We start from the raw sequence: 10365 nt of genomic DNA, 5'->3' as shown, positions 1-10365 counted from the left end.
GGAGATATGAGATAGGTTGGCTGTATTTAAAGTTCATAGTTGGGTTTTTCCGGCCTTGCTGGCCCCAAGACCAGAAAATCCCGTCCAAGGTCAATGGATCTTTGCATGGTCTGTATCCTGCCTGCTACAATGCCTGCGGTGGGTGAGATGGGAAAATTCCATCTAATATATCGGCAGGATCAGGTGAGATGCATCCAAGGAAACTGAGGAAAGTAAGGGTGGAAATTGAAGAAAGTAAGGGTGGAAACTGCCAAGGCCGCAATTTTCCAATTCTCGTTAGGTACAGGGATGGTGCCAGAGGACTGGAAAATTGCAAATGATACACCTTCATTCAAGACAAGGTGTATCATAAGCTCGTCAACTACAGGCCAGTCAATCTAACCTCTGTAGTGGGGAAGGTTTCAGAAACAATAATTCATAACCAAATTAATAGTCCCTTGAGCAAATGTGGAATAACTATGCAAATTAACTTATATTTTTTAAGGGAAAATCATGTTTAACTAAGTTGCTTGAATTTTTTGATGAGGTAACCGAAATGTTGATGCGATTAATATGGATTTCCAAAAGGCATTTCATAATGAACCAGATTACAGACTCATCAGTAATGTTAGAGCTCATGAGAATAAAAGGGATGGTGGCAGCATGGATACAAAATTGGCGGAGAGAAAAGACACAGTGTACTGGTGAATGGCTGTTTCTCAGACTGCAGAAAGATATGCAGTGGGGTTCCCCAGTGCTTGATATTAGGGAATATGCCTTTGTGAGAAGAAAGGCCATGTGCAGCAGTTGGTGCTGTTCTGTATATCTTTCTGATATTTACCACATAGTTAAGATCATGGCTGGAATTTTACTGCCCCACCTGCCATGGCAATCGGAGCGGTTGAGGGGCAGATAGTGGAAAGGTCCGTTGGCCTCGAGCGGGATTTTATGGTTTTGGGACAAACGAGGCCATAAAATCCTGCCCCATGTCTGTGGTATTTCTCCAGGGATGAGAACCACGCTGAAACTCTGGAAAGATATTCCCTTCAGCCTTTGGGAAGAGGTTGTAGAGGAGAGTCTTTACAATGATCTTCCTGGAGCCAGCAGCAGGAAGACTCCTCTGAAGTTATCACAATTCTCTTCCTTCTTGAATATAGTCACATTCACACAGTCCCTCACATTCTCCAGCATGCAGTCTGCTTCATTGTTGAGGGATTTGAGGTTTGCAGCTTTGCAAAGAGTGTATCTCTGCTGTGTGGATTATTTTCCATATTTTGGGAGCTTCGTCTTGATGAAGGCAAACAAACAATTAACTTTATCTTTGCTTCTGTACGCCAGCTCAACTTTTGCCTGGCAGAGGAAAAGAGTATTTGGGAGCCAGGAACTCAAATCCAAGACTAATTTAGTGGTTTACTGAGCAGCAGTGATCCGCTATTTATTTCAGTGACTGAGGCAACCTATAACAGAGACCTCAAAGCACTGGGAAAGGCCCATCAGCAGCACCTTCACAAGATCAAAATCTCAGTGGGAAGAAGATGACCTAACAGCATGATCTTCTCCAAAACCATCATGTGCTGAAGTTCTATCATTCAGAACTAGTTCTGCTGGATGAGATATGTCATCCATCTTGTTGTGAATACTTCATGCATTCTGATAAAGAACCTTTCATTTTATTTCTTTCCCGCTATTCTTTTTGTTCACTGATACACTATTAACAGTAAATTTTCGTTCCTTCTTGTCCCACTCTGCATGCCTTTACCTAAACCACTGTACTGCTCTGTAGGCTCAAATTTACTATTGGATTGCTACATTTCTCTTTACCAGACCCCACCCTCTTTTTTATATGTAACATTTCAGAAACGTTGGATTTTTATAATGTTATAGTTTTTGCATTCTCTATCATTAAATAGGCTGCTCAAACTACAATATCTAATTAACAGCAAATTAATGTTTCCTACATTATAATAGTGACTACACTTTTGAAGTACTTGGAAGGATATCCTGTGATTGAGAACATTATGATATAATACAAATCCTTCTCTTTTTCAACATTTTGGAATATTGTATTTAATCCTGACTGCAGTTATCAAGGCATCCCCCAATCTCATTTGTCCATTATGCTATCTTCATTACATTTCAGATCGTCTAGAATATCTTTATCTAAGATGTTTCAATTCACATTCCCAGGAATAATAATATATCAGCCATCTGTGAGAACCTTTGGTTTAATCCCTCAGATGTGGAATTGAATAGGGTAAAACAATAATGATTTGACAAAAGCAGTTCACCAGGTGTGCATGCCTGCTACCTTGGGGCACATGTCTCTGAACCTGTCACCTCATTCGAATTCTTGTTCTAGCCTCACTGGAACTCAGTAAGCACAGACATTTTCAGACTACCCAAGAAAAGGGTGTATATACTTTGGCTGTGTAATGAGAGTGTCTTATTGCCCAGGTGTCGTTCTCTTTCTGCAGGTACTGAAATTATCAGTGCTTTGGTCAAAGTCAAGTGTAATTTAATCTGAAAATTCAGTATCCTGAGGCTACTGCTGCAGATGGATAAAGGCCGACCTACTGTGGTTAATATATTAGCCTGTACACATCTATGAAACAGTGTACAATCCAAAAAAAAAGAATTGTTTGTCAACGCAAAAGAAAATTAAGCATGTGTAAAACAGACTGCGTATTTTCTGTTGCCAGCTTGTGCTACTGCTCAAGGTCAAATTCCTTCAGTTCTTTAGCAGAGGCTGGACATCATCATTCACTAATTATGATCAATGGTGAAATAAGTCATATGGGATCTGCGGTGAGCTGGTGAGATGGATACCGAACTGGTTTGGTCATAGAAGACAGAGAGTAGCAGTGGAAGGATATTTTTCTGACTGGACCAGTGGTGTTCTGCAGGGATCAGTGCTGGGATCCCTGTTGTTTGTAATCTATATAAATGATTTGGAGGACAATGTAAGTGGCTTGATTAGTAAGTGTGCAAATGATACAAAAATTGGAGGAGCTGCGGATAGTGAGGAGAATTGCCAGAAGATGCAGCAGGATATAGATAGGCTGGAGACTTGGGCGGAGAAATGGCAGATGGAATTTAATCTGGACAAATTTGGAGCGTAGAAGAATGAGGGGAGATTTGATAGAGGTGTATAAGAGTTTGCTGGGTATAGATAGAGTGAATGCAAGCAGGCTTTTTCCATTGAGGCAAAGGGAGAAAAAAACCAGAGGGCATGGGTTAAGGATGAAAGGAGAAAAGTTTAAAAGGAATATTTGGGGGCCTTCTTCACACAGAGAGTGGTGGGAGTGTGGAATGAGCTGTCGGATAAAGTGGTAAATGAGGGTCACTTTTAACATTAAAAAAAAACTTGGACGGGTTCATGGCTGGAAGGAGTGTGGAGGGATATGGTCCAAGTGCATGTCAGTGGGACTAGGCAAAAAATGGTTTGGCACAGACAAGAGGGGCCAAAAGGCCTGTTTCTGAGCTGTAATTTCCTATGGTTCTATGGTTCTAAATATGAGATTATGCATTTTGGAAGATCTAATGCAGGATGGAAGTATGCAAGATATGTTGGAAGCCTTAGAAACATTAACATTCAGCAGGATCAAGGTGTACAGGTCCTCAGTTCCCTGAAAGTGACTACACAAATGGATAAGGTGGTCATTAATTGGAGCATAGAGTATAAAAATTGGTACGTCATATTGCAGCTGCATAGAATTTCAGTTAAGCTACATTTGGAATATTGGGTACAATTCTGGTCACCACAATACGAGAAGGATGTGGAAGCTTTGGAGAGGGTACAGAAAAGGTTTACATGGATGTAGCCTGCTTTGGAGGGGATTAACTATGAGGAGAGTTGGAGAAATTTGGTTTGTCCTCCCTTGGAAGTCAGAGACTGAGGGACAACCTGATAAAACATTACAAAATTATGAGAAGGATGGATAGATTGGACAGGCAGAGTCTTTCTCCCAGAGTAGAAATTGCAATTACTAGGGACTATAAATCTCAGGTAAAAAGGGGAAAGTTTAAAGGAGATGGAGAGGCAGGTTTTTGACACAGTGTCTGGAATATGCTGCTAGAGGAGGTGGTGAAAGCAGATACAATAGCAACATTTAAGAGGCATCTTGACAGATACATGAATAAGAAGGGAATAGGGGGATGTGGACCCCATAGAGGCAAAAGATCTTTAGAAAAGCATCATGTGTTGATGCAGGCTTGGTAGACCAAAGGGACTGTTCTAATACTGTACTATTCTCTGTTCTTTTATACTGAAGATCTCCTATTATATAGAAAAGGAGCTAAATTCAATATTATCTGAAAAGAAATGCAGGGATCGCGATGCAAGATTAACCTGACTACCACTTCCAATGCAGACAGCACCCGAGCTTTGTGCTGCCTGCTAATTTATATTATTGAAGTATGCAGCCAATGCAAACCATGTTGTTGAGTCACTGCATGCCACATCAAGGAGCCCAAAGTTATGAAAATCCAACACTAGTTAAAACTACTTGAGGTTAGCCCGCACCTCTTATAGCAGAGGGGAATGTGACTGGATCAGGTGCTGAAAGTCATTCTCCAACTGATTCTAACCTGGGTAGGACACAAGAATGGTACAATATAGAAGAGAGTGAGCTCCAAGATTCTCCATTGCTACACTACTTGGCTGAGGTAAAGGGGTGAGAGGTGGATGGACAGGAGGTCCTCCAGGCAAACCCTCAGAAAACAGTGGAAGAAAACACCTGGTTAACAGTCGGAATCCAGCCCTGTGAGTGGCACACAGTGCTGCAAAACAGTGCAATTGCCTCACTCTTGTGGGCTTGGTCAGTAAATGCATCTTCAAACGTAGGCCGGAATTCTCCAATCTCACCCACGACTGGGAATTCTCCAGTCCCGCTTCCATGAACGGAGTTTTCACTGAGTGCCAAATTCTCCATTCTCATTGGCAGCGATGAAGGAACGAGTGAGATTGGAAAATCTCATAGACATGCAGTGCCCACAAAGCAAGGTCCATGCATCATGGGGAAAACCTGCCATCTAATGCTGGCTCCGCCTGCTTCTTGTAAGAGATAATGGAATGCAGTTGACAGTCTTTGAATTGAGAGCTCCCTCCTGAAACAATAGATGGCAAACAACAAAACATTGCAAATACTTCTAATTCCAGACTGGAAAAAACTTGATGCATAAAAGTTCAGGCCATAGTCACTTTCACAGCCACCAGCTATACCAGTGCTCTGAGGTTGCAGTTGTGGTTGCAGCGGGCATCGGATTTTAGTGATAGCATCCTTTGTGTTTAAAACAATGTTTAGGTAGGACAATTCTCTTGGAAAGTCCTGGGTAGTTATGACTTCCTGCAGAAATGCCTTCTCCCTTCCTTCTTTCTCTTTCACCAGCTTGCCCTGCCCTGCATGGCCTCTCCTCACTCTCAACCATGCAGTATACTATTGCACTTATGTCTCAGTGAAACTGTTTTGTGCAGAAGCCATGGAATCAGGATCAAGTCCTTCAACAGCACTGAGCTCGAAACATTAACTCTCTTTTTCTCCTCACAGATGCTGCCAGACCTGCTGATTTTTTTCCAGCACTTTTGCTTTTATTTCAGATCTGCAGCATTCTGTAACCAGGCACAACAGGACAAAGAGACAGGGAGACACAATGAGATACATGCAAGACAGGCTCATGATATACTGATGCAGACAGTTCCAGATGTGCTTCACTTCAACACCCAGTCAATCCAATAAATCCTTCACCTTCTGCAACCCCATTGTCATTTCCTTGAATCCAATTTTTCTGGAACTTTCATCACGAGGCCACAACACGGCAAATGCGATGACCTCATCTGGTATGGTCCTATCTATAACAATTTTCATTTGAGCCAACAAATTGTGGATGGCCTAGGAGTGTTTGAAAAGTAAAGGGTTCTTTAAGTAGCCCACATCTCCGCAACCCATTTAAGACACACACACACAGCAAGATTATATTTAATTTCAAGGTATAAGCCCATGAAATCCAAGGACACACCCATAATTCCCCTGGCTATGCAACAATCAAAGAGATGTATGATTCCTATGTTGGTGACAGCCTAGCTGTCCAATGAGGGATGACAGGTAAGCCTCCTCAATGCAGCCAATGAGCACTGGTTATTCAGGAGTCACCCCTGCTTGAACAGTGTCCTACATAGAGAGATGTTTGTCGCCAATGTCAGTGCCTGGGTATCTCCACTGAGTGGATGGACAATACCACCTCCAATCTCATTTTTATTTCAGTCACATTTAAAGCTGCAAGTGTTAAGCATTTAAGCATTGCACTCACCTTGCCAGGAAGCATCAGGTCATTGACCCTCATTTGGCAGTGCAATTAGGTATCAGGCACAACCCATTGCTGCTGACCTTCTCTGCTAGATCTTGGTTTGGTGCCCCTTGGAAACAGAACTTCCCTCCGTTCCTTTACAGGTTGTGCTGAATCTTGGAGTGACCCTTAGGGTGGCATGGAGGCACAGTGTTTAGCACTGCTGCCTCACAGCACCAGGAACCCGGGTTCGATTTCCAGCTTGGGTCACTGTCTGTGTGGAGTTTGCCCGAGTCTGCGTGGCTTTCCTCCGAGTGCTGCAGTTTCCTCCCACAGTCTGAAAGGTGTGCTGGTTAGGTGCATTGGCCACGCTAAATTCTCCATCAGTGTATCTGAATAGACACTGGAGTTAGGTGACTAGGGGATTTTCGTAGTAACTTCATTGCAATGTTAATGTAAGCATACTTGTGACTAATAAATAAACTTTAAAACTTTGATCGCCCTTCAGCCACATTTTCAATTTCTTCCTCCAAGGCTGTTGCATTATTGTGTCCTGTTGACTGACTTTTAAAGATGGTGCTATCATTTCAGGATCCTGAATTTCCCCACCCCATGCCGCCTGCACTGATTCACTAGCCACCTCCCTTGTCTCATTAGCCACCTCCCCTGCCTGCTGGCTCTTAGTTGATCAACTCTAACGATCGGGTTTGCAATGCTGTCACCCACCCACGTGGCAGGACTTGCCTGCTTGAGGTAAAATTCTGGCTTTTTGTTTGACAGATGTTCCCCATTAGGAGTTAAAATTTAAGGAGAAAAAGCTGCATCTTGTTAATTGTGGCAGGTTGCGGAATTGTGTGTAGACAGCTGAGAGTCATTTCCTGCCATACAATCAATCACAGCAGCCCCTCCCATTCAATAAAGTAATGTTTTGAAAGAACTGCAAGGAGACCATTCAAACAATGCTTGGAACTGTTTACCCAGCAGGCTTTTGGCCAGCTCCTTTCCTGCTTACAAAGCACCCCACAGCAGACGTCTTCACCATCCATCAACCCTCACTTCTCAGACCACATGAGTTTGAAGCCTGAGAAGCTGCCAATCAGGGAGCCGCAGCATCAAAGGCATCTATCATCTCTGAGCACAATGGATCTTTTGTACTGTTCTCATACTGAGACGCTGGCGGCACTCAGGCAAGCAAGGAACTTGAGCCTGTCTTCTCATCAGTCACTGAGTCACACCATCTGCTTGGTGCTTTTACTGTTGGCTGGAGAATGTATATGTTAGCAGTAATTGATCTTTTAAGTGAAAGACATAAAATGAAAACCTGACTTCTTTGTCATGTTACTTTTTCCTTGTCAGTACTTCTGAAAGTGGTCCACACAAATGCAACGCATTTGAAAAGATGTTGATAGAAGTGAAGCTTGGGCTGTTGATGTCAACTCGTATTCTTAAAATAACAAACCGTCTCTGCTAATTTGCACAAACGTCTCAGTCAGGCAGTCTGAGCAGGACAGGTTCCGACTGAGATTTGCTCTTCCATTTCACTGGATACCTTTGGAGCTAAGCGTGAATCTGGGACTGTGTTCAAATTGCCATTTGGGAAACGTCGAGTTGGCACACAGAATCAAATGGAATGCAATGCTGCCTTTGATGTAATAAAATGTCCCAAGGTGCTTCAAGGTATTGCTGAAGCAGGAGCCAAACTGGGCCAGTGAACATAGGGATGATAAGGGGACAGAACTTATTGTGTGTTAAAAAATAGGCAGTAGTTTTCGACGTCAAGTTTACAGCAGAATGGGGAAAAATATCCATAAGTATTTTAGAATAGCCAAATCTAGAACTACCAAAGACAGAAACAAGGGTATCAACAGCAGGTGAGTTGAGAAAGAGCGAGAGAGGTGGAGCTGGTGATATCACAGAGGTGCAAATAGGTAGTCTTAGTGATTTGGTGGATCTGAGGTTAGAAGCTCAATGTGTGGTCAAATATGACACCAAAATCATCAACAGTCTGATTCAGCCTTAGACTGTTGCCAGAGACAGTGATAGAGTCAATAGCTAAGGAGCGAAGTTTCTCATAGGTATCAAAGATTAGAGGTGGGATTTTCCATAATATGTTTTGTGGCAGTAGAAAAGCCCACCATTGGCTGGTGGTGGGATTTTCTGGGCCCAACGCTGTCAACAGGTTTTCCCATTGTTTTCATCCTCCACCAGCCGTGAATCTGCAGCACGGGCATGCCATTGGCTGGTCCGGAAGAAACCATTGGCAAGATCAACTGGAAAATTTAAGCCAATGAGTTGAATTTTTGTTTTGGGGTCAAAACCGAATGAATTTTCAGGTCCCGATTTTAGGCCAATGCCTGACACCCAGTGTGACCGTTGACTAGAAGCCAATTATTGGCCTGGGTGCACACTTGAGAGACCCTTGAACAATGGCTCATTGGCAGCTAAGTGAAGAGTGCCAAGGCAGGTAAGAGCGAGGAGGCACCTCCTGCTGGAGGCTCCCTCTGAAGAAATTTTTAAAACTTTTTAATCAAAGACCACAACTGCCAGGTTATCATCTTAGAGTGTTAACCCCTCTCCACTTGATGGCCAATAGTTACAACTGCGGCCCAAGAATTACAGAGTAGGGGGCCCAGTTGGGGTACACCAGCAGCATCGAGCACCACCCTTGCCACTGTGTTTTGGTGTCAATGGGGAACTGTACACTGACAGGAAGACTGGAGTTGTGAGTGTGACTATAATCGATCCTTTAATCAGCTACTGGGCTCCCTGTTTTATGTAAATGGCTAACTACCAATCCTCCTGAAACAAAAATGGTCCGCAGGTTGTTCAGAATTTCAGACCAATGTCATTGGGCATCCCAATATTTAACTGCAAGTAATTTCATGATATTTCTGTTCATAAGTTTAAGGTGAGCGGGGAGAGATACGAAAGTGTCCAGAGGGGCAATTTTTTCACACAGGGGGTGATCAGTGACAGGAAGAAGCTTCCAGAGATAGTAGTAGAAGTGAGTACGATTTTCTCTTTTAAAACGTGTTTAAGTAGTTACATGGGTATGATGGGTATAGAGGGATATGGGCCAAATGTGGGCAATTGGGACTAGCTTAGGGGTTTTAAGAAAAAAAGGGCGACATGGACAAGTTGGGCCAAAGAGCTTATTTCCAATGCTATAAACCGCTATGACTCTATGAGTATTGGATGTCTGGCAAATAGCCTGACAAGTTCAAGGCAGGAAAAGTGTCAACAGATGTGGTGGAGAGAGTGAGAAACTAGCATGTCATTAGTGTCATTAGCATACATGTGAAAACTAATGTTGTGCTTTTGGATGACGTTGCTGAGATCTGGATGAGCCGAATGATTGATACTTAGGGCACACCAGAATTAATGGTTCAGAAGCAGAAAGAGAATCCATTGCAGGTGATCCTGTGGTTATGATCACAGGATCATAACCTGTGATCATAAGTGCAATTCCACCCAGTTGGACGATAGTGATGAGGCCTTGAAGGAGAACGGTGTTGTCAACTGTGTCAAAGGCTGCAGGCAGACCGGTGAAGATGAGAAGGGATAATCCACCTTTGTTACAATTACAGAAAATTGTGTGTGTGATTTTGATGAGAACATTTTCCATGCAGAAACAAGGGTGGAAACCTGACTGGAGGAATTCAAACATGAAGTTTTGCGAAAGATGGGAACATATTTGGGAAATGGCAATAATGTCGAAGGATTTTAGAGAGGAAAGGGATGTTGGAGATGGGATAATGGTTTAAAAGGACAGTGGGGTCTGGGTTTTTTTTTGAGGAAGGAGTGCTAGCAGCAGGTTTAAAGGAGGGTCAACATCTGAATAGAGGATAAGATTCCTCCAATCTCGAGGCTACAGATTGTGGTTGACTATAATTCTGCTGTTAATGATCCACAATGGATAACTCATGGATGCCCAGTTTTGGGGGTATGTACATGAGCAAGGAATTTTATATGGAGGGAGAGATTAAGGGAGAATTGAAGGGCTGTGAACTCGGAGGAGACAAAATATGATAAATTAAGTTAGAGATTGAGATCACTGAGGATAAGAAGTCACCTAGTACAAAGGGTGAAGGAAGAAAGCAATGA

Source organism: Carcharhinus amblyrhynchos, chromosome 2 (assembly GCF_965287045.1).
Source record: "Carcharhinus amblyrhynchos chromosome 2, sCarAmb.v2.hapA, whole genome shotgun sequence".
Taxonomy (NCBI): domain Eukaryota; kingdom Metazoa; phylum Chordata; class Chondrichthyes; order Carcharhiniformes; family Carcharhinidae; genus Carcharhinus; species Carcharhinus amblyrhynchos.
This window is presented reverse-complemented; position numbering follows the sequence as displayed.